The sequence below is a fragment of the Centrocercus urophasianus genome, unplaced genomic scaffold (genome assembly GCF_019232065.1).
Source record: "Centrocercus urophasianus isolate 14NV4802_14NV808 unplaced genomic scaffold, USGS_Curo_1.0 seq_30, whole genome shotgun sequence".
NCBI classification, from domain to species: domain Eukaryota; kingdom Metazoa; phylum Chordata; class Aves; order Galliformes; family Phasianidae; genus Centrocercus; species Centrocercus urophasianus.
Window position 1 is genome coordinate 11323934 of NW_024884867.1, and position 25713 is coordinate 11349646.

General features: G+C 40.9%; 1 protein-coding gene across 2 annotated transcripts in view; it reads left to right on the plus strand.

Moving 5' to 3' along the window:
* Nucleotides 1–25713, plus strand: part of ARVCF (ARVCF delta catenin family member) — a 201410-nt gene that overhangs the window by 52993 nt on the left and 122704 nt on the right. The window contains exon 2 of one of the 2 annotated variants that reach the window (XM_042828541.1): nucleotides 9915–9980. The gene's annotated coding sequence lies outside the window, so the exon portion shown is untranslated. Of the gene's footprint in view, nucleotides 1–9914; nucleotides 9981–17782; nucleotides 17862–25713 lie in introns of those variants that run through there. The other variant, XM_042828542.1, reaches the window with a different exon arrangement.

Here is a 25713-nt window from a genome sequence, read left to right on the forward strand (position 1 = left end):
GACAGCACAGCTAGCCTACTAAATCAAAAGGGATAAAATAATAATTTGCACAGTGAGATATTTTGAAGCTACAGGGGCAGGTAACAAGATTTGAACATCACTGATTCATCTGTGAGTAGAACCAGAGTACACACAGTGAGTTCAGCAAAGAGGCCTGCTGGCGTGTCAGTTAAATCTGTCCAGTAACCAATCCAAACAAGTGCAGTTCTGCTTCCAGTGCCTTTCTTTAGCAGTGGCTCATTCCCTACCAGACAATTCTAGTGGCTAAATAGTACTTCTGGTTTTTATGGCTTCAGAGCACAACCCAATAACACAGGGAGAACTGCATTCTCTGTCTCTATCTCAATTTTAGAGATAACGAACATATTATATGTGTATTTGTATATATAAAACAGGTGATTTAATATACAAAATATGTGACTTTTTGTTTTTCTAATCCTACATCACTTTATCAAAATAGGTATGAACCCCTCATATGGATAGGCTCTCCTCATGCCTAGTCATGGACCAGAACTGTGTTTAGATTTTAAAGATGGATTTATCATTGAATGCTTAATATTATGAAGTTTTTGTGAATGTTGAGATCCAAGTGTAATCTGCCAGTGTAATTAAGCTCAATCCTCCTACATTTACAGAGCAGGACTCAGCTCACCATAGTGAGGTACTGCTGCAGGAGAGTTGGATTAATTTTACCCACAGTGAAGTGTGCAGCAGTTGGGCTTATGTTTAGGACTTGGATTGTAGTGCCTTATGAAAATCTTAAGAGATGTTTGTGGATGATGGCAGTGTATCCTGGAGGACTTCCAAAACAAATGGTTGCAGGAAAAACAGACAGTTTTAGGAGGTGCATCTGAAGTGCAAAATACAGTAAAGACAAGGACTGTCTTAGGTTGTAAAAAAAACAAAAATAAAGATCAGTTTTAGATTGCATCAAGTTAAAATGTAGGACTGTGTGGTTTAGGCTTATTTAAAAATATTGTATGTCCCAAAATCTTCCCAATCTCTGTGCTTCTCACATTGTCATGGAAGCTTATTGAAAATACTGAGAAGATTATAAAGGAAAAAATGAGAGCTCTTGGCTCAGTGTTGTGGAATGGAGGAAGGATGAATCCAAAGACACTTTGCCAGTTTCTCAGTGAGAAACCTCATATCTCGTCGTAAAGGAAATATGCAGAAAATTAATGCCTTCAGGACTCAGAAGTGTTCAGAAGCATTCCCGTGTTTTGTGATTTACAGCTGTGGATTCTGTAATGCTCTGCCTTCCCTTTCAGAAAAGATCTGTGGATGGAAAGATTCAACATTTGAGGATTTCACTGCAAATTGCAATTGCATGGAGTTCAGATAACAGTTGGTGTGCTGTTGTGTAGCATTTGGGCTGTGGATGTTTGCCACCACTGCAGCAGAACGTCTAGATTTGTTATTCAGGATAGGAGCCTGCGTTCCCTCTGTGTGTAACGTTATCCCAACAAAGTAGCACTGTAGTTTTGTGTGTTTTTCTTTGGTGTTTGGTACTGGCCACTGTTAACGTAGCAGTCTGGAGTACTAGAATAGCTGGAATAGTTCAGGCCAGTCTTCTACGCTGAAGTTGAGTTTGTTCCAATTTCTACATATTTTTAGATGCCGTAGCATGAAATTTCATGCCCTCCAAGCTGTGCCCCGAGGGCAGCAGCGCTGGTGTGGCAGTTCCCTTTCCTCCTGTGGTCTGGTGGTGTGAATACAGAGCACAGTTCTGGGTCAGTCCTTTTCTTTAATGGAACTCGCTATCACAGCTTGTTCTTCAAGGTAAATGTTGTCACAGTTTATATGCTTATGCATGAATTTCATACAAATGGGAATTTTTGTGTGTAACAAGAGTCTGCAGCGTAGTACCTGTGTTCCTGGGCAGCCTGTATTAAGAGAGTGGGAGTGAGTGATTCTGAGTAAATTGATATAATAAATGGAAAGGAAAACACAGCATTAGTGACATTTTCAGCTTTGTTCATGTGTTTCTGTATGAAGAGGGTTTCTAATGGTCTGATTTCCTTCTCAGTTGGACTCAGAAGAGCAGTTTTATGTGCAGGAGGAACCAGGTGGACACTTCAGAATGTTACAGTGGATGTAAAGGCTCGGAACTGTGGTGGGGGAATGAGATCTCAAGGTTATGACTGGGTAACTTCTATTACCAGATATTATTCAAGATGAACACTGTGCAGTTTACACTATTTGATTTAATCACCTGCTCTCTAATTAAATGGAAACATAAAATGATTGCATTTCCAACTGAGGGCATTCTTCCATAGGCAAGGAAGAAGTATTCCTCAGCCTGCTAAAATCAGTTTATTTCCATTTCACTGTGATTTCTTGAAAGTCCCACAGATCTGGGTACAGCTTGGCAGTTGTGGTTGCTTCTATTTTACTCTAATTTCCCACTTCTCTGACTGAGTAAGACTGACCGTATTTCATCCTACCCATTCTCACCTCTGCACTTGGTTCTGTATGTGGGTGTTTGACCTCAAGCCCTTACCTGTATGTGGCTGTGGGGGCAAACAGTGGAGGCACACACAGCCCTCCCCAAATAACCACCTGCCCGTGCCTGTTCCTTTTCTGGACAGTGTTCAATCTCATTGTGTGCTGCTGTGTTACATTGCTTTGGGACACAATCTTAATCCGTTGCTTAGAGTTGCAGTTTTCCTATTAGTTAGCCTCTATAGTTTCTGCAATCTAATTCTTTTATAGCCAGTTAACATTGTCTTAATTTCTCAGCAGAATGAGTTGATGCAATCTTGCTCCTTTACATTAATGTATAAATTGAAAAGAATATTATGTACATTAAAATGTAGCTGAATGTAAAGGTATGTAGATGTGGCATAAAATCTTTCTCTTCTAAATTATGCAAGGTTTCATCTTTCCTGTTATAATTTGAAGTATGGTTGTTGATGTAAGCCTGTGTGTTTGGCTGCAACTGTTACTCAAGAAATGAAGTTGAAACCTTCTGGTAGTTGACACAGTGTGCCGACGGCCTGCTGCAGGCTGCTGGAACTCACAGGCATCGAACCTGCAGCAGGCTGCTACTACAACTAGTCCATTTGCACAGGACTTTGGAAATTACTGTGAAGGTGTGGGAATGCATCCGCTTGTGTGTGCAGGAAATCCTGTATCATTGATACATTCCTTTATCTACGGGTTTTGAATTTTAATGAAAAGTTTTCAATTTTCTTTTAAGCTACTTTGGCTCTTAGGAGTATATCTAAGGCTTGAAGAATAGGAACATGGGTATTAAAGTAAAAAAAAAATATATATATATTTTCAATTCCATGTTTTGCTGTGTATTTTGCATTTGACTGTTATGATTTCTGGTGGTAACTTCCCTTTACCTTGTCAGATACATTGTCTGTGGTTGAAAAAGCTGCTCAAATACAAAACATTGGTGTTGTGATGTTAATGGTGAGTTCATTCTGGTGATTGGATGCTTAAAAAAAGTTCTGCTGCTTCTGTTTTAGGATTTTTGGGTGATGGGAGCCAAGTATGCGTGTTCCTTGATTTGGGAAAGCAGTCATGGCCAAACCTTTGTGACTGTATTTGAACATCACCTCTCAAACATTGAGTTATCACAGTGCTACTACAAGAATCTGCAGCACTTGTCAAAGCAGTGCATTAAGCCTGAATGGTCCTGCTTATGCCTTAAATTCTCAATTAACTCGATTAACCTGCCTAGTCATGACTGTGGGTAGAAACTATGCTGGAAAGAGAAACAGACAAAAACCATAGGGGTGTTTAGGTAGGTAACCATAGGTAGAGTGAAGTGTGCCCTGTAATGTCATGCTCTCTTAGATGCAGTGAGAATAATATATGATTGGTTTTTTTACAAAAAAATTAAATCCATTTAAAGTCTTGGCAGAGCACAGTGTCCAGCAGCATGGCCATTGCTGTGATTCCATTCAGCATAATATATGCAAACCAGGCAGTTTTGCTAAATTTCAGCAATAAAACTTGTGTTCCTGCAGCCAAGTCAGTCATTGGACTCTTCATTGGAGTGAGTGTTTCCGTGACAATTGGATGGAGCTTATGATCGACGCACAATTAAAAGCTGCCCTTCAGAAGTGTAAACCACAGACCTAAGGAAAGCTCAATGGTATTCTTCAGCAACTTTAATAAAAGGATGCGACTGTGAATTGTACCAGCAAAGACAGTGCGATTTACAGGTCTCAACACCAGTGAATGCAGTGGAGTGCTGTTTAGGTTGATTCTGGCCTTAGCCCTAGGTTTTGATTCCTCCTGAATGCGAGCTTTTAATCTGTTAACAGTTTAAGCTTTCATGGGATTTTTGATTTCTTTTTATTAACATCTATCCTGAAGTTGTGCAGAACCAGATGGACGATCTGTTTTCTCATTGCCTTTGTGTGGAACTTGTGTGTGGTTGGCAGTTGGGAAGATTGCTAGGTTTTGTAATACAAAGATTATGCATGTAACAGCTTCAAGAAAATGCACAGCACAAAGCTATAGCTTTTCCAAAATTTATGGACAACAGTGTTCAAACTCCAGTGCTATCCGTTGAACTTTGTTAATAACATAGTTTCAGTGGAGGATGGAGGCTCTTGGTGTTTGGACAGATGGAAAAAGCTGTCTGCCTTTCTGAGGGCTGGTGAGTAAGAGCCACAGGAGGGCTGGAGGGAACGGCAGCTGGTTGGGTTTTGTCATGGGGCTGTATTAACATCGTATGGGCAGCTTAGTGCTCAGCAGCTGTGTGAAGTTCTGTCGGCCTACTAAGGATGATTATCTCTTTCTGGTAGCAAGCAAAACATTGTTCTTTCATTACAATAATTCTACAGTTACAGACAGATAGATTTGTGTGCAACGTTGCAGGGCTGATACAGTATCGTCTCCCTTACAGTGTTTGTAGATCTGTTTAATATCTATGTGTTTTCATAGAAACACCTACAACCTGTGTGGTGCTGTTGTGGCTGGAAATCAAAATATCTTGCTTATTTTCAAGGTACCTTCAGGACATGTATTATTTTCTAGTAATTAACGAGTCAAGCTGAGGATTTCTGAGTCTAGAATATTGGCCTCAGCTTTTTCACTGCTTTTTTAATGCCGCAGAAACTGGAGATGTCACTGAATCATTCAGTAGGAATAATATAATTAGAGAGGAGCAATGTAGCATCTCAGCAGTGCTGGTCTGCCACAGCCTTCCACTGATGGAGGCAGACTGGGAGCTGGCGTCTGAATTCCCCCTGAGCTGCTGTGGCTCTGTAGTGTCTGCAGTCACTTACTTTGGAAGGCGTGCATTCAGACTAACAGCAGATGTGCAGCCACACTCTCTCTGAAATCTGAAGACTATAAACATTTAAGATGCAGATAAGACTCGTGTGGTAGAGCTATTGCTTTTGTATTTTTGACAGTCATGCCTGTTCCTCAGTTTTATCACATTTGCGGTTTTTTAGGAGAAAGCTGTCCAGGCTGGCAGAGCTAGAATGAGACCTGCCAGCTTTTCTTCCTGCTTTGTGGCTACCTGTGCTGTCTTGCTCTCCTTTCTGCCTGCGTTCTGGTGAGTGGAGGGCGAGTTTGAACTGTGAGCAGTGTGCTTTGACAAGAGTTCTGCAAGTCTCAGCATCTTGATGGCATCTGAGCTCAGGAAGCTCGAGTGCATTGTGCATCCGCGTTTTAAAATGCATAATGTGCTCATTTGTCCTTCTGGCTTCTGTTCTTACTTTATTTCTCTTTGTTTTGGGAGTAAAACCAGCAGCATGATTCATGTTTTTGCAAATTGTTCATCTGTTTATTTCTATATTAATGATGTATTAATTACATTAAATACATATTATGTATTTCTTTGTCGTTTTAGACATAGTGTTTGCCTTCTTCTGACCTTACTCCTTGTTTCCCTGCTTCTGTGTATGTTTTTCTCCTTATTTTCCCTCTGCCAAGGAACAAAAAAGTTCTCTGCAGTCTCTAAATCATGTATCAAAAACATTAATTTCAGATGTCTGTTATTACTTCCATGCCTTCTAATATTTATGTGAGCAAGCTATCACAGCAGCCATAAGACAAGTATCCTGAGAGGGAGAAACGTAATTATTCAGGCACTGACACTCCTGGTCGTAGCTCCGAAGACGTTTTGGCAGTGCTTACACAGCCAGTTTGCACTTGGCACTACTGCTGCTGTTTACCCTGGAAGTGTTCATCTCCCAAGTGCCTTTTTCTGCCTGTTCTTGCGCTCTTCCCACTCCAATTTATTTGGTGTCAGCACGTTTCATCGCGAGGTTTTCTAGCGTGTGCCATACTCTTCCATTTTGCTGCCACCGTATTTAGTGGGTTAGTGACCTTTCAGAGACATCTTCCATCTCTTGTTTATGGCTCCACTTTTAACAAAATGCATTATTTGGGACTCTAAGGTCAAGCTGTCACTGAACTAGATTAACTGCTTTATGCTACCAAATTTCCAGTGGTCAGTCTGCCCTCTCCTTCCTCTTCTTCTTTTCTACTGGCTTGTGCTTTCCCTGGATGTTTCTTGTCTGGGTTTTCTCTAGCATTCCACACCACAGTATTTCTTAGAAAAAGCAACATTTCTTAGAAAAACTGTTCTCAAGGATTGCCAGCGCTTTAGGAATATGATTTAGCTTGATCTCCTTTCACTGACCTTAATGATAAATATAAAACTGTGTGAGCATTAGGAAATCGCTTCCATTTCTTTACAGCAGGATCATAGTAAATTTTTCTATGTTGGCAGAGGGAAAGCAGTACATGAAAAGAAATGAGAGCAGTCATAAAAATGGAAATAGTACAGCAAAGCAAGTAACTCTGCTCAAGTAATGCCAGGATAACCAGATTCCTCCTGCTGTTACCCCTTAGCCTTTTTAAAGTAAGAGCCAGAACCCTTCTTTAGCGTTTAAAACCAAGGTAATACCCAACAAACTGTTATGACTCCACTATTCCTAAACCTATTGAGCTGAAAGCACCGGGGAACAAGATATGTTAATAAATGTGCTTAGCGTGCACCAGCTAACATGAAATTATAGGTAGTAGCATAATCTTTTTGTGAATATGGAGACACGCATTTCTGCGAGTTAAGATCACCTTTTAGCTGCTTTTTCTTTTCCTGGAAATTGGGAAAAAACCTGAATCTCTGTTGACAGAATATCTGGTAACTTCCTTTGTTCAGAACTGAGACCTTGCTGGCTCAGTTGCCAGCCTGGGAGATGTTTCAGCCACTGGCAGCCGGAGCAGCATTGCTCAGCTGCTAGAAGGATGCCTGATGGACCCAGAGACATCTGATGTTGGCTGCAGAGTGCTTCTGGTTCTTGTAATCATAATGAAATTGTGCACACCTACCTCTCCTTCAGCTCCTGGATGCCTGGTAGTGGTATGACCTGCTGTCAGCAGAATCTTGATAGGAGGATTGTGAACTTTAAATGCCGATAGCAACGTATAATTCATGGCTACCTGGTGGATTTTGCAAATCTCTTGTTTGCTATCTGTACAATGTGATGGAAAGCAAATCTTGGAAATGCTGCCCTTCATAGATCTGTATGCAGAATTTGCAGTTTTAATGTAACTTTTATGTTCAGTAGATAATCCTGGTCTTACAGGAAATGCTGTCTGGGCTGCTTATAAACACTAATGTACATTTCCTTCAGCAGAGGGTTAGGGTGTAAGGGCCACTTGCTCTTCTCATACTACCTTGTAATGGTCCCCTTCTATTCTGCATTTGTCAAGTTTTCTTTGTCGATAAAGATGGTGCATTCAAACTGCAGGAGATAGGTGCAGGTAGGTTGCTGAAGTTAGCTCAGCCATCGTTATCCTAACAAATAATTTACTTCACTGTTCTGCATGTAATGACTTCAGTGGTGTTTTCTGGCTTGTGGTGTGTCTTCAGTTCTGACATTTAGAAAAGCCATGGATCAGATCTGTGACATGTCTGTAGTGGTACGTGGGCTTTTTATCTCTTTTGCAGTACTTATATACCACTTACTGGCAGTAACTGTTATTACCCAGAGCATCTATTTTGAAAGGTCTGTGTGTCTATCCATGTTGACTGAGCTGTTAGGAGGCTTTTTCTGATGTTCTGGGCGTTTTGACACTGCTGTCCGAACTTTGTGTTTTTATCAGCTGATTTTGTTAATGGTTGCTTGTTTGATGTCGATCCACTGATTTACATTATAACTAAGAATGAGTAGGAGTTTATAAAGGAACTCCAAGTGCATATGTGACACAGAAAATGCTTTTCAAAATGAATTTCTAAAGATAATTGAAGGCAAATATTGGAATATCAAACAGCTGGTCGTTCATCTCTTGGTGGAATGTCGTAGACTGAGAGCTCAGTTTCACTGCTGTTAAGCATGGTGTGGTAGCTGTGTTTGTACCACATCCTTCAGTGTGGAGCTCGTGCTTCCCACGGGTGTCTGATACACAGTGATGCAGTTGTGACAGACGCTGTGCCCGCACAGAGCCGTGCAGTGGAGGCACCTGATGGCTCCTGTCTGGCAATTGCTGTGAACGCAGCGCTGTGTTGTCACAATTGTCTGCTTTTCCCAGAGAAACGGAACAGCAATTTGGCGAAGGAGAATGGAAGGTGAAGGGAGAAGGAGATTCGGTAGGAAATTCCTTCTGCTCGTTCCCTTGTGTTGTTTAAGAGAAGCAGTTCACAGCAGGGGTAGAATACAGTGTGAGGAATACAGCTCAACTCTGCCTGTGCTCCCAGTGATTTAACTGTGACAAAGTCCTTGCTGAGGCAAACACACAGCTGGAGGCATGGGCTGCTGGTAGTCAATACAGACAAGACACTGACAGACTTCACTTTAGACCAAGTGAGTTCTTTTCCGCTGGCCTCATTTCCATCTGTGTAATTCTGTTGTTAATCAAAATTGTGCTGCCTGCATAATTATTAGTGTAAATAAGGGAAATATTACATTCTGGGCTGTTTGAGTGCAGTGAGGGTGGGAGCAACGATTCTGCAGGCAGTTGTTCTATTCCCACGTAACCCATGTCAACCACATATTAGTTGTTACAGTGCCAGAAAAGCCAGAGAGAAGCTCAACGGACAGAAGGATCTGGAGATAGAGGCTTCTGCTGGCAAGGTGTTGCAATACCTGCTTACAAAGCAGTGTCCAACTGAACTGAGAAGTAGCCTGCTTGTCCGGCCGCGTCACACTGTCATGTCTCTCATCTCTTCTACCTGCCTCACATGTAGCAGTTTAATTGTATCTGTGCACAGGAGAGGAATCTGCTCAGGAGCAGAGAATGCCTTTCATGGGTGGTTTTGTGCAAACTGTATGGCAGGGAGCAACCTGTGCAGTTTCCCATTCTTTGCCTGTCCAGAGGGTGCATCTGAAGCTCAAACTAAAAAAAAAAAAAAAAGTCTTAAAGTGTTGAGTTCTTTCTGGTGAATTTCTCCCTGCCCTGATTTCTCATATTGTATCTTCTAGCAGTAGGAAATGTCAAGCAGTATGGGATGTATTTGTGTCCACAGTTGACATTTTTAGAGTCAACTAGATGGCATTTAGGCCTGAATGACTGAAAATGCTGTGATGTGTGCTAATGGAGGAAACATTTTTTGCTATGAATCAGTGGCAAATTAAATGTTCTTTGATTTAAGTTCTATGTTTGGAATTATTTGATACACGGAATTTGCTACCGGGACAGAAATCAAGAGGGTTGGAAGGGCTCCTTAGCCAAAGAATGTTTCCTATCGAGCTTACTTTCTGTACTCCAGTTGTATGGGATCTCTGAGGGTCTCAGGTGATGGTGGGACAGATGCCTGAAGTAACACAGGAGTCTTGCATGCCTGCATGACTCAGGGAATAGAAATCAAGTAAAGACAAAACTAACAGATTTCCCCTTTACAATGTGAACAGTATTTGTTATATAAATATAATCCTCTCTTTCCATTTTCCCCAGATTTAATGTCTTTTTTCCTTTCTTTGTTTCTCTGACAGAATTATCATCAAATCAAGGCAGAATTCCTGTTGTAAGGCCTCTGCAAGAGAAGAACACTGTAAAAGGTATTGTTTCTTCAGTTGCTTACCAGGTGTCTCTTTAGTAGTTTGCTACTTTGTTTCTGTGTATGTTAAGATATTACACTTTGTTTTTTGTTTTGTTTTTACACCTCTTGGAAATGCATCAGTTTGTAGAATATTGAAGGCCAACTAAAATTGATTTTCAAATAGTGGTAGGATGGCAAGTATTAAAAACGTGGTACCTAAACTCTATGTGCCACCAGGCCACAAACAGAAGGACCTTCAAGTGCAGCACTTGAAAGGCTTTGAGGCCAAGGTGCACAACTGTTTCTGCTATTTTAGAAAATAATCGAATGCACAGATTTCTACTGCCTCTGCTGTCAGTATTTTTTCCATGTCTGGTACCAGAGTGTTCAGTTGTAACTGCTGGATTTCTTGTCATGAATTAGAGAACAGAAAGAAAATCTCTCCTTATTCAGCATGCCACTGAGGAAGTTATCTGTACCACTTCTTCCTGTGACTGATTGGTTTTAAGGCTCTCTGGTTCTTCTTTGCTGTGATGGAATAGAATCTAGTGATAAAGGTGTTTGGAATCTAAGTGTTTAGAAAACTAGGATATGTCTGTAATTAGGGTTGTCTTGTGAGACTTGAATTCATCTTCTGGGAAATAGATATTACATTACCTTTAATCTTCTCTTTGTCTCAGAAACTCATTTTCATTTTGCTTGGATGCCAACAGCAAAAGCATGAAGTTTCCTTTTGTTGTTCTGAACTGCAGATTCTAGAGGAGCATCAGCACAATAGTAGTAGTCTAAATGGAGTCTATATAAAGTCTTATGTTGAGGTAAATTTGGAGCAGGTCTTATAGACAGGAAAGAGGGAAATCCCTTGAGGTTCAGTTTAGTTGTTAATATGTTGGTGATAGCAAGGTTGTGGTGACTCTGCAGCCTTTGAGCAAAGCTGAAGAGAGACATCCAGCACCTCTGCACTGTGCTGGCAGCTGTGGGGCTGCTGACTGATAGCAAATTGCTTGGCTCTGTCTTCTGGGCTACTACTGGAAGAAGCACACACTTGTGTTTTTTCTTAGTGATGTGGGAGACTGTCAAATTATTGTAGCTGAAGTTTTTCTGAAAGAGAAAGTGTGCTGGGAGACAGGCCTGTCAGGGAAAACTTGAGATGTTCAAATGTTGGTAGTTATAAACAAATGTGTTTTTCTTAAAGTAAAACTTGTATAGTAAATAGTCAAATCTTAATTTGAATTTAATGTTAATTTAAATTGTTACTTGCAGTGGTGTCAAAAATCTTTATCGATAAACAGATGAATGTAACAAACGCTATGCACTTCTATTCCATGCAAGTGAAAGCACTACATGAGTACAGAACACTAGAATGTGCACAATCAGTTGGGTTACTATGGCTTCTTGATTTACCCAGTGATACGAACAAGTCATGTGCTGAACATTATTCTCTGAAGGCTATTTTGGCTGCTAGTATAACCCTGAAGAAGACAACATGCTTGGCTGATAGAACAGAAAATACTTCTGGGTGACACAAGATTCCTACTCTGAAGATGAAACAATGCCTTGCACCTGAATGCAGAGGAGTAAATGGGCAGTTCTGATGGCATTGTTTCTGCCCTCAGACAGCAAGGCTCTGGAGGGGATGTTTTGCAATGTGTAACAACAGCTGTTTTGCTGGCAGTGTTAGAGATCTTACTTGCCAAAATCCACCATATGGAATGGTGAGTTTCTTTGAGACTGTCATTAAAATGTATCTGTTTTTCCTGCCCTTAAATGTTTATGCATTAACTGAATGACCATTCATGACACAAGATGAGCTCAGTACTTCTATTTTGTTCAGATATTATTTATCAGTTCTCAGATGCATGCCTGTCTTGTAGCTCTACAACAGCTGTGGTGTTAACCATGACAAACTTGCATTTCATCCTAAACTTATGAGGGTAAAATGAACTCGATTGCATTTTAAATTTACAGATGCTGAGACAGCAGAGGGTCTATCTGAGCCATCTTTATCTGCACATACGACTGCAGAAAGCAGATCTATAGTTCTGCTCTGAGTAGGTTTCACATTGTGCCTCAGGCTTCCATATTCAGCTTGGTAGAAAAAAAACACTTGATTTAGAATAAGACAGATGTTACTGGAGAGAATTAAGAGCTAGTGGGCCTCATTCTGTTCCATCCCTCTTTGTATTGCTTTAATCTCCTTTTCATTGATACTTGTCCTGATCTAAAGCAATGTGGGGTCTAAATCTGGCTGGTTTTGAAGAGGTTGAAATACCTCATTAATGAGTGAGTAATGCAGTAGGACTGATTGGTAAGCAGCTAATAAAATTCATTTGATGTAGTGGCTTCAAGAATTAAGCATGAATGTTGCCACTTGATCCTTCCTGTCTGTACCAATATCTTCAGTTTCCTTCTGGGTGACGCAGAAGCCGCACAACCCACCAGACATGGCAGTGAGAGTTAAGCAAGATGCATGTTCAGAAGGAAGGCGGGAGAGGTTTGCTCTTTGTTTTCCTCCTGAACGCCATAGGAAAACCACAGGAAAGATGCTTGCTTTAAACATGAGTTGTGATTATTTTGTTCCCTAGCAATGACAGATTGTTTATTGGAGTAAAATGCTAAGTGTTTGATTCAGGTGGGTTAAAAGATCTGTTTCCTCTTGATGCATTTATTTGCGTTAATCTTAAAAGCACTAATGGGAAATGTCTTCATAAACCTTGAGACTGGAGCCCTGTATTACTGAACATTGGTTATTACCCAGGAATGTAGCTGTGCAGTTCTATTAGCCTTTCTTCTACTGTAATCTACAGATCTCATTTAGCTGCTTGCAGCCCTGTTCTGAAACATGAAAGGAAGGAAATCTCTCAGTAGCCTGAAATCAAATTATCTCTGTTAATCTGCATGTAGGACACCCAAGCCCACATTTTAAAGGAAAATAGTTCCTAAGTGAAGCTGCACAGAGTGCTTTGGATGTAAGACTTATCTGTTTGGGAGCGGTTTTTGTGGCTTTGGCCTTTTTTTCTTTTTTTAATTCAGAGCACTATTTATAACATCAGTTAACTCCTCCTGCTTGGGATAAGTCATTTGGCACATCTGTTGCTGAGCTTTAAGTGCTCACCGCTTTGTGGGGTCACGTTTAATTTTTCCTCCCAACTGCAATGAGGGGCCGTTTCCCGGTGTCAGCTGCCTGCAGCGTGCTGCCTGCTGCCACTGCTGCTGGAGCACTTGGGGGAGAGAAAGCAGGCTGCTGTTCAGCTGAACCGCAGAACAACCTGATGGTTGTTGCTTTGCCATTTTGTTATTTTGTCTGTGTTAGAAGATACCACCACAATATCCTCTGTGAAATGATGATCACAACCATCTGTAGGATTTTCCAGCCTTACTGTAGTATTTCAGTTGTTCCATTTTATCAGTGAGGAGAACTGGTCTGGCTACGGGAGATGCTGCCTAGCGCTGCCTCTGTTCTTGCACTTCAGAAGATGGAGATGCAAGGGCTGTAAACATGGCAGTTCTCAGCTGTAGGCAGCATGCAGACGCTCCGGGTTGTGTTGCTTTCTGTAGCCTTTCTCTCATAATGGTAACACTTTTACCAAAGTACACCTGGAGGCTAGGAAAAATAAGGGTAGGGTTGTATTGTATAGTGAAATCTTTTAAGTATTCTGTGTTTAAAAAAAAAAATAATAAAGTTCATAATGTAGTTGCAGTTTGTTCATGTGATTGACTTACCTATGGCCAAACATGACTTTGCATGAATGGAGACAAGCCTTAAAATGCTAAAGTAAGGACTGGAGAGTGAAGTTATGAAATGCACTGCTTTTGATTTAGATACCTCCTCTTCTTTGAAATAGCCCTGTTCTGACAATAGACCTATTGATTTTTAGTGGCATTGCTTGCAGTATAGCCCAGCAAGGCAGTACAGCATGGTAAGGAAGTCTTTCTGTTGAAAATGAGATGGACCAGGTCTGTCAGTGTTGTCCAGTGCAGGTAGCAGTGCTAGTGCACTGGTAGTTACTGCGACACCTGGAATCTTGCATTCATGTAAGCTGCACTGCTGGAGAGTTTTGTTCTGGCTGTGTGGAAGGCAGTACTTAGTAAAATGGCAATCTTCTACTGAAATTTCCTGCTTTCTGGTGGAGCTTTCTGCTAGGTTAAAGTTGATGCAGACAGGTGCAGGTTGGTTCTGCTCAGTGTGGAGGGCCGGGCAAACGCCACGGCAGTGGGAGTTGGGCTGCGGTCAGGGCAGAGCTACAGCTCATAGCTATAGCTTCTGCCAACAGCAGCTGTGAGAATACTTTGAAACCTGAATATACATGAATCAGAAAGGGGCCACAAAGTGCAATCCATTTTTTAAGTAGAGCTGCTTATTGATTTCAGCAAGGGAGACCTTTGAAAAATCAATGACATGCAGCTGTTTTAGGATGCGTTGGCATGTGCTATAGGGTGTTAAAGTGATTGGCCTGTGAACTAATCAGGCCAGTAGCAATCATACTTGCAGAATTTCAAGCCACAAAGAAAATGAGTCAGAGGTTTGAGAAGTAGCAGATACGCTATTTGTGTTACAGGGTTGGCTTCTTGATATGGGGGAATAAAGTGCTGTTTCCCAAATGGTACCCGAGTAAAGTAGATAAATGGAAATTAAGTTCTGCAAACCAGTGATTCTTTTAATGATGGCAATGAAAAAAATGAATGATGCCTGTGTTGTCGTGGTCCTGACTGAGTTTGGTGGAATTAGCACTCAGTGAGGTGGAACAATAGCAGGGGATTTGAGCTGTCACATTCATGTTCTGCAGATTTGTACCAAAGTCCGAATGCAGCCATCTCTGCATTGTCCCATCTTTTGATATGTATGTGATTTTAAAAAAAAAACTGCTTCACCTAAATGCTCGTGAAAGTGTGGGGGGAGGAGGCATTTGTGCAGAGAACTTGCAGTGCACAGTGTGAACTCACAGTGCATCGCATACTCCATTAAACCTTAGGGTGGACACTCAGTGAGCGAACACAGCACCACTTTGCTGTGCTATTTTATGCTTAATTAACACCAACGCTGATCTTCAGGGGAAGTGTGGCATAACGAATGCTCTGTGATTGAAGAATTAAGCTTACTCGGTGCAGACAAGTTCTTAGGGCTGGAGGAGCAAGGGCTGTGCTTCAGCAAGGCGCTGTCATGCTCTTCTGGTCTATAAATGATAAATTTCAGAATGAAATGGAACTTTGGGGTAGAACTACTCATAAGCTAAAACTTTTCCTTCATATTGAAATGTCTTTACAAGGGTGATTTTTGTATAATGCTCTTCTGAATTATTTATGCTATTATATGCATGTAGTTATAGAGGTGTTTTGTATTCTCTAATTTATTTTTCTCTCCCTTTGGGAGCATGCTGTAGCAATAGAAGTGTATCTTACTAGGGAGACAGAATGACAGTATAATTAAAGCTATGTGGGCCTGCTGTGTCATCAAGCCCTGAAAACACTGCATGGGATTTTAGAAGAAAATCCAGAAGAATTTGATGTAATGTGTTGCTATGAAGTGAGGAGTCATTTTCCAAGTCCATAGAAAGACCCTGGTTGGTGTCATTTAAATGTGCACAGGTGAATCAGGGGAGATGAGCTACAAGGTCTGTATTTAAGTGGCACATTAAGGTGGAAGTCTCAGTGCAGATTTCTGCTGACAGTGGTAGGCATTGGTACAATTGTAGAATTAGCTTTGTTCTTGCAAACTGAGCTTGTGATCCAAAATGCACCTTTGCCAGCAGGTTTATATCTGTTCTGGGAGGACTTTGTTCAGTGCACTTCTTTCTGCGTGGGATTAAGTACAGGTGTGATGATGCAAGAAGTGCTTTGAATTAGTATAGTTTTTATATATGTATCCTCCATTTCCATATATTTAAATATATATTAGTATATATGATATACTATCTATAACATAATACAACATTTATATATTTCAGTGTATGTAAGTATATATATACATGTGCTTAAATATATATATACTTATATTTAAGTACTACTTAAAAGCTGTGTAGAACCTCTATATAGCTCCTAGAAGAGCACAGTGCATGCAGTGATGTATGTATATGTGGTTCTGTGCGTGTTGCCAAGCCCAGAGTGTAGTTTGTTCTGTAACTCTGCAGTTTGTTTCTGTGAAATGATTCCTGCTGGATGTCTGGATGAAATCTTGTACTGATGTAGTGCTCAAATATTTTATGCAGACCTTTTTCTGCAGTGATAGAACTGGCAAGCTGTAGCGTTCATTGCTGTGCTTTTTAAGATCCAAAGTTCCTTCTTAGTTCTGCATTTCCTCTCCTCTTGCCTTCTCCCTAGTGGAAGCCTTGTCTCACAGACTGCTTCTGTCCTAACAATTAAAAAAAAGCCCTGACCAGCTTTTTTGTTTCTTTTGATGCCAACACAGCGTGTCTGTCTGTGCCTATGAGAGAACTATACTGAAATAGCCTTCTTTGTGAATTCCTCATTGCTATTCATTGGTGGAGATTGTCACGTAAGGGTCAAATTAGAGCTCCCTCAACCAGAGCAGCAGCAGCAGGAGAGCCGCGCTCAAGACAAATCTCACCGTAAGGTCTGAGAAGCAGTTTATTTGGAATTTGTTTTTGCAAAGTATTGCTCTTTTGTCTGTAGAAACTGAGTTATGCTTAATTTATTCCTCCTGGTCATTTACTTCAGGTTAGTGTTTCTCTCACTCTGCCTCCTTGCTTTCATGTTTGGGCATACCCTCACCACTGTTATTCTATCTAGTAAGTTCTGAGCACAGCATTTACTTCCTTTAGTTTAAGGAAAATGAGTTGTTGCTCTTTCACATGGCAATTCCTTGCCCTTTGAGACCGAATCAATGCAATGAAAGGATCCTATTTCTGGTGATTTGGCAGAAAGATATGAAATGGTGTTTATGCTGGCTTCAGGAAGGCAGACGGTACCTGGTCAAGCATGAAATCTGCTGGGGCAAAATTACTCTTTGAAAGTGTTCTGAAATATTTGGACCAGAAAAAGAAAGTTTGTACTGGCTCTGTACTTCGTGCCGTGTGGTTGCTGCATGTCTGCAGGGTTGTAGCTTAAAACTGGATATGCTGCTTCATGGAACCATGCCTTTGTGAAATGGATTCTATTCTCTACGTTATCCAGCAAAAACAGGTACTGTATTTGCAACCAGTGACCCAGAGAAGTGTGGTGCTTAATGTTTTATGACTAAACAGGTCAGAGATTTACCAAGTTAAATAAAAGACCTAACATCCAAGAGCCTACTTTCACTTGGTTTTCCTGTAGGATTGCTTACAAACAGGCTAAAGAAAGTGACTTCAAACTATTGTGCTGCATGCATTTTTTAGAAAGAAATCTACCCTCTGATTGGTATCCATGAAACAATCCTGCGCTGTTTGGGGGCTCATACATCAAAAACGAGGCCCAAGTTGTGTGCCTAGATAATTGCTGTTAATTAAAGGGTGTCAAGTTAGATTTCTATGTTGTAAAATGTTTGGCTACAACATCCAGTTCTGTAATGTTCAAACTCGGTGCTCCAGTTTAGTCTGCCCCAGTTCAGCAGACTCTCAGGAATTGCAGGTATTGACTCTGATAACAGATCACAAACCTTTTTTGATATTATTTTGTAGTCTACAGCAGTCTCAAGATTGCCTCCTTTGAATGTTGTTTCTTTCTTTTTCTTCCATGTTAGGAGCAAAACAGCATTATAAATAATTTATACAACATGCTAAGGAGAACCTGGGAAGTGACTGTATGCAGAAGAGACTGTAATACCTTATTAACCAACTCTTTCTTCTTTCCTCTCTTCTAGCTGGTTCTGCTTGAGGCTGCTGCCCTACTTTGTCACTACTTTCCTATTCTTAGCGAGTGATGTCACAACATCTCTGACATTCAGACCCCAGTAATTCACTAGGTGTGTATCTTGCTTGGTTTTCTCTGCATGCTTTGTGATACGGCATGGGTGATAACAGTCATTTTGTGCTGCTCATCTCTTGCAGCACTTCAGGGTGAAAACATAATTAGCATGCGCTATGCTTCAGTTTCACAAATTATTTTAGTCCCACTTTTGCTTTTAAGCTGATGTTTTTCCTCCGTGTAGAAGCACATAGCAACTGTTTCCATGCATGCTTTCATGTTTGCTACTACAGCTGTCAATTTGCTGTACATACAGGCTTCTTGTTGCTCATCATAGTACCATTTCTTGCTAGCAGGACTTAGCGGACTTAGACTGGGCTGTCCTGTGCAATAGCAATGCTCAGTATTTGGACTATTGGAGCTGAGACATTTCCTGTGTGCCTTGAGAGGCACTTCCCTTTCCCCAGGAGAAGGTTCTGCAATGCTCTGGTGGGCTGCTCTCTTCAGGCTCAGCTCACTATAGTATGCAGTTGCTTTAGAAAGGCAGAGCATTCTGAGTATCCCAATTCTGGGATTTGAGGTTCTCAAGGACTGTTCAGTTTAGAAGCACAAATATCAGAGAAACTGATACCTCTATTTCAAGGGCTCTTTGACAGTTATTGACCATCAGCTACATTCTGTATTACCAAAATTAGTGTGCAGAGGACCAAGTGACCCAGGGCGTGCCAGTAGCTCCAGGATCCTTCAAACTCGAGCGTGAGCTGGGGCATTAGCAGTGTACAGGCTCCCCATCTTTTGCGTCTTTGCACAGGGATGATTTTCATCCCTTTTGAACACTTAAGCTGTATTGACCTATAGGTGGTCATTTGATGCATTAGTTCTTCACATGAACAGTCAAAAAAAATTAAAATAGATCCTCTTACTTGGCTTCAACTCTAACACAGCACAGTAATGTATTTAGAGTCACATAGGCGGGTGGGAGAGGATTTGCTGCTGTCAGCGTAGCCTTTGACACCTCACAGGAAAGTGTTTGCTGTTTTTAGAAGTGCAGCCTAAGGAATATACTTTACCTGGCTGCTATAGGTCTAATATTTTCATTTAGTCATAGGCTCTTCAGTGCACTTTAATTTAGTCACAAATTGCAGCAAATTGCTAGTGGCGGCCTGAGTAACTCATGAGTCAGTACTTCTGTTTTCCTCCTCTAGTCTGTAGTCTAGACTGCTGATAATGTAAATTGTTGAAACCCTGAGTAAATAACTGGGAGTGCAATCAACAGCAAACAAGTATTTATCTGCTAATAAATCATTTGAAATGCAGAAGCCAGTCTTTGTCCAATTGTTCTTAAAAGGCAGTTACTGGTCCTGCTGCTGTTTCTGCATAGCAATTAGGAATTTTATGGTCACTAATTGTACGTCTGAAAATATATGTTTATTTTCAGCCTTATGTCTTTCTTTGTGCAGAGAAAAGAAGCACCACATTTACTGTTGGAAGGAGGTTACTGTTTCATTTTCTGCATGGAGATCTCTGTAGCTCTCAAGAGATTTGTACTGTTCAGAGAACCCAAGTTTCTAGGATCTCTCTCTCGTGTGGCATCAAGTTCTTACAGCTCATTAGGAATTTTCAGAATGGGGTCTCTGTCACGTTCTCTGAATGTGACTTGAAAGTTATACATTAGCTAAGCCATCAGAATTAGCTTCAGTCATTCAAGCTGTTACTGCTTCAGAATCCGTAGTAGAGGAGATGCTTCAGTTTCACATGCTGCTCTTGCTAATGCCTTTCCTCAGAACAGAAACTTTCAATATGTATTTTAAAGGGAGTGTGTTTTGTGAATTTAGTTACTGTAGTTGACATCTTGTATTCTTCTCACAGTCCTAATGGTTCATGTTTTGAATTCAGTCCATAGACCTATCCAGCTCACAGGGCTTCCAAAAGAGAACAGCTATCTCATATCATGGTCACATGTGAGGAAAAAGTGGTTTTAGCTGCAGGCAACAAACTCGCTGTGTAATCTGAAGGTCCTACAAAGGAAACTTGCAGTTATATGTTCTCAGGTGAGGCTCAGGTATTTTTTAAGTAGAGAGTCTTTTAAATCCTTGAAATGAAGCTTAATCTGAGGCTGAATAATTTTTAGTGCTTTTTTATTTTTAAGATGGAACTCTTGTCTCCATGAAGAAATGCGGTAAATTGTTACAGCATATTTGATGAGCTCTACAGTGATTACTTTCCACTAGAGCTCAGTTCTGACCTTTTCCTGATGAAAAACCTGGAGGAATGCTTAGGACTCTTATAGTTTGATTCTGCTTCCTTCTGTTACGTGTATGTGGGCTTAGCTGCATGACACATAAGCCCGTTGTTTAACTTAGGACAGAAAAGTTTCATCCCACGTTGGATTTCTGAGTTTCATCTCAACATCCAGGATGAATACATCCAGGATAAAACTCCTGAGGAATCTGTGAGCATGTCTGCACTGCTGGGAGGCAAAGCTGGCTCCATCTGTGCAAAGCAGGGAAGCACAGAAGTTGATATTTGCAAGTTGGCTGCACATCAGACAGCTTAGGTCCAGAAAGCATGGCTGTAGTTATGTGTAAGCTGTGCTGGGGCTAAATCTTGCTGAGCTGTAGCAGGTGAGTCCTGCAGTACTGTCCTGCCTTGCATGGACTTCCTGCAAGTTCACTGTTCTGTTGGATGGTTGACAGCATGGTCTATGTTTGACCAGTGTGTGGCATCTGGAAACCCTTTGGTTTTTGGTTTTCCTTCAGGATATCAACAGGATTTAAATCCAATGCATAAGTAAGAACAGTCTTTCTGTTAAATTACACTTTTGCTTACTGAGCTGAAAGCATGAGAAACTGAAATCATGATGGCAAACATTGTAAAATTAATACATATTAGTCCTTACGCTTTCCAACACTCGGATTCCTTTCAAAAGCAACTTTTTAGGAGCTAACATTGAACTACAGAGCTATTGACAGGTTGCTTCCTATGAAATCAAAGTATCTGCTGTGGGTTTTTAGTCAATTACTTCTGCTTCAGTGTCTTGTGGGCCTTCTGGATGACTTCAGGAGAAGAGAAACCTCAAGGTTATTTATAAGTTTCCAGCAAACTTACGTGATAACGTGCAGTTATCACATATATAGTGAGTAGCTATACTCACTGATACCTCTCTTTTGGGAATACTGCAGAACCTTATTATTAGCTGCTATGGATTCAACACAGGAAAAAGACCTGATAAATGTATTGGATGTGAAAAAAGCACCAATTCAGTGATGAAATGCTCAGCTTCTGGAAGCCAAGCTTTGGTATCACCAGTGCTCCTGTTAACTGTTGATAGATGGGGGAAACAAAGAATCTCTCTGGTGAGAGGAAGCATTGCTTTTGATGCTTGTGAAGGGGCCCTTTCTAGATAGTGTAACTCTTGGCATAAAATTGGTATAAAATTCACTTGGATTACAGGACCTGAAGAAAATTGTACCTCTGTGTGCTCTGCTCCAAAAAGCTGCAGGTATTTTACTAGCATGCAGTAGTAAACTAGTTACTAGTTTAGCTTTAGTGAAAAGGATTCCATTGAAGCCACCACTTAATGCTTATGTTCTGTTGCTGGTTTTATACAGTTATGAAAACATCTTAACTGATGCTGGAATGATAGATCTGTGAATTGAAGGGGAGTTTTGCTCCGTGTACCATACAGGTGGAAATGGTTTTAAATCAAATTCTTCATAACTCTCGTGAAGACAGAAGGCAGGACATACATCACACATCTAGTTCTCTGAATTCTTTTTCCTGCACTGAAAGACAAGCAATCCTGTGTGTTTTCCATTGAAGATGTTTGATTTGGGCTTTTTCATTTACATTATTAGTGAACAGCTGCATGAAGGGCTGCTTCATTGGCTCCCATGCTGAAATCATCAAGCGCATTTCAACTGCAATTGCACTGTCTGTATTTAAAAATATCTTTCATGTTACGGCATACTCCTGTAATTTAAAATGGAAAACTATTTTCAGCTGCTGTCTGCTAAATTTGGGGGGATTCCATTCACTTGGAAAAATGAATGCAATTGTTTTTTGTACTATGTAGTTTAGCTTCAGAAATGTTAGACTTCTCGTTTGCTGTTCAAGTCAAACATGCCAGGTGTCTGTAGAGAGAAAGGTGGCATTCCTCACCCCTCCAGTTGTCTTTTATATAATTCTTTCCGAGTCTGTTAGTATTTGCATAGTGAGATTAGTTCTGCAAGAGGGATGTATATTCCTGTCGAGCAGTTTTAGCAAAAAGATCAAAGGAATTAAATATCAAGTCTATCCAAGGTGAGCGTATATTTTTCATAGAGAAGCACTGGATTAATTACTTCAGATTGAAAATCAGATCATTGAAAAGGGAAGTCTTTTCAAAGAGTAGTAGAATTTGCTGCTTAGTGTGAATGCTATTTTGGTACAGTGACTAACAATGTGCATTTTTATTCTTAACCTCTGACCTGTCTCCTCCCCACCCCTTTGCCTAACCCTCTCCATTTGCCCGTGTCAGTTAACAGGCAGGAGCATTTGAAAGCAATCATGGATGACTATGATATCAGGTCTGCTGCCAGCATTTTAGCATCTGTTAAGGAGCAAGAAGCTCGTTTTGAGCGGCTTACCCGTGCACTCGAGGAAGAGCGGCGCAATGTCTCCTTGCAACTCGAGCGTGCCAATCAGCCCGCAGACCGCATGAGCATTTGCAACATTGGCAATGGTCAGCCACTGGCAACCGCCTGGCAGCAGCTTGTCCTGCAGGTAACAGCCTGCTCATTTTACCTGTTGCTACGGTTCACCTATTGAAGAATTTTCCATTCCAGAAAGTCGGGTGCATCCTGTTTGTCATTGGCATCTTGTTCCATAAGTTGTCTTCTGGTATCCCGGAGCTGATGTGTTTCATTGCTTAGTTTGGTAGCTTGGGTTTCAAAGCCTTGGCTTGGATGGTGCTCCTGCTTCCTCTTAGCTTGTGGGATAATGGTAAAATATGTGCGTCCCAAAGGGAGATCTTCAGTTTCCTTTAAATTTGTGCCCTTGCTGTAAGGATGGTGATGGTGTGGTGACTGGAAAACACGGCTGAATCATAATCTCAATTGCAAAATTTCCATTAGAAACAGTTGGGCTCTGAATAGGGAGAACAGCATGAAAAGCAGGAATTTCCCTCCTGTGAAGCCTTATTGTTGTGTAAGGAGCACGTCATAATTTGTTTTGTGTTTATTGGAATGATGGATGTTTTTTAATGATGCAAACTTAAGTTTTGTGATAGTTTTAGATTTCCAGATACTGTTTTGTCTGACTTGTGTTCTCTAACTGCAGCAATAAACTACTTCCATCTTTACATTACTTAAACTAAGCAAATTACTCTGACGTGCAAGGTAAGTCATGCAGAAGCAGCAGTACCATTTGTGAAGGTCTCTTTCTGGAGAAAACACTGTTCAGTTCAGAGAGACTCCAGGCTATGGGGATTCTAAAGGTTGCTTCTCAATAGTGCCAGGCAGCTCTACAATTGTACCTGCACTGAACTGCGTTCAGGCCAGCATTTAGATCATGTACATTAGCATAATGTTCCTATTAATAGCTGCCCTCCTCTGTTCATACAGATGCCTGAGTATGGGACTTCACTTGAAGGGAGCAGTCTGCAATGGTTAGGCTAGAAGTGTGACAGCAGCGGGTAGAAGATGGAGAGGCCATTATCCTTGTGATTAGTGGGGCTGGGGGGAGATGTCCTTTCCCATTAAAAAAAAAAATTACGTAGGCACAAGTTCACCTTCATTTCTTTTTTTTCCTGAATGACTGTGCAAAGTGCATGATTAATAGCTTCAGAATGAAATTCCTTGCCCACAGAACTGATGAAGCGTGAGTTCTCTGCAGCTATGGCCAAAGGTCTAACCAATTCCTGGGAAGCTTAATGAAAGAATTGAAGTGACACTGGGGTCTGCGTGGCTCTTATGGCACTGCACCTCCTGGAGGTGACACCAACCTGTGCATCCCTGCTCTGGGATCAGGGGGTGGGAGGGCTTCATCAGTTGTGTTGAAATCTTTTGAGTAGCTTCTAAAAGAGATAAAACAGTTGGTTAGCTAAATATGCACAGTTAATATTTAATGTGCAGTTATCTGTAGGAATCTTCATGAAGCATACTGAGGGTCAAATTCCTCCCAGATATACTAGCATTTGTCAGATAGCATTAAATAAAGGATGAAGCATTCAGGCTTGTGCAGAATGTAGAGTGATTACAATTTTCTTATTATTTATTGTAGTCTGTTGTCAAGAGCACACAAATTAAAATCTATAATATGCTCTGCTGGCTGTAGGGATTGCTCATGCACTGGTCAGATGCTTCCACAATAGAGATGCTCATCTCTATCACCCTGTTCAGCTTCATGTTGTAAGACATTATAATATTACTCCAGTGGGAGCTTTTCCATTTAGGAGTGGTCAAAGTGATTATATGAAATCTGGTTATTCTGTGTAGAATTTGGGCAAGAATTGGGGGTTGTCTCCATGTTATGAGAATGCTGAATAATCTTTCATGATCTCTCCAAACAAATGTCAGTTTTCCATGTTTGGTTGTCAGAATGGAATCCAAGGGGTTTCAGTGACGGGTTTTGTAGTGAGAGCTTTGAAACAGTCTCAGTATTTTTTTGCTCTCTGTAAAGATTTCTCTTAAGAAATAAAATCTTTTTCTATTGGACAATTTGAGAAAAGGAAAGGAGGATGTGGGCAATGTGCCAAATGTATAATAGTTTTTCTGAAGTCCTCAGGAGACAAAAATCGAGGCCCTGTTCCAACATCGATTCTAATTGTCATTATTGTTATTGTTATTGTTGATACCAACTTTAAGCTTATTTGCAGCAATAGCTTCTCACCCTGGGCAGCCTGTTGAGGGACTTCTTTCACTCCATTTACTGATGAGTGAATTCGGTGTGTTCAGTGTGAATTTCCATATGCAAATGGAGCATGGGAACGTGGTGTGCTCGTTGACATTTGCATATACAGCACAGAGCTCTGGCCATTCATAAGGATATCGGATCTACAAATGGAGGCCAGGGATGTGCTGTAATTGCCACAGGTTTGTGTGTAGACTTGGTATTGAATGAGGAAAGTGGGAGGGATTTTTCTGAAAAGCATCTTGAAGTTGTTTTAATGGGAGACGCTGATTTCTTGGACGGTCTAAACGGATCATAGGTGGTTTGTTCAGGTATTAATTAGGAATAGCAGGAATTATTTCTTAATGAGATTTTTTTTCCCAGAGGATGGGTTTCTGGGAGATACTGTCCTCACAATAAGAGGTGCTAAATGATGCTGAAATGCATCTATTAATATTAATGAGAATCTTTTTAGAGAGAGGAGCGGGCAAAGAATGTTTTCAGAGCCCTCTGTGGAAGTCAGTGCCAGCCAGACCTTCAGGCTGCAGAGGTTTGTGCCCCTCTCCCCTTCCTGCACGGGGCAATAATCAGCCAGCTGTGAACAGGAGCAAAGTGCTGCATGTTGCTAATTGCTGTTGAACAAGTGGTTAAATACAACCTATGTCTTGTCTAACTTGCATGGATTTAACGCTAGTTTGAATTACTGTGTGTACCCAGTGATGTGAATTTGTTTTAACTCTAACTTTTGGAAGATGCTCAGCAGGAGCACTGTGATGCAAAGCCAGAACTGGAATTGTGTTCCCAGCTCTCTGCTTTCTAGGGAAAGACTGCAGAGGGTTCATGTGTGCAGTGCTGCAGATTTTGAAGTGGTCGAGTGAAGTGCTTTTCAAGGCTGGGAACCCTGTGGACAAAAGGTCATTAGTTACTTACTAAAAGCCGTTCCTCTATTGTGAAAATGTAATACTTCATGAGCTTTTAATCATAGAGCTCTTATCAGGTTTATAAAAATCTTCTAAAAATCCTTCTAGTTTTTTAATTAT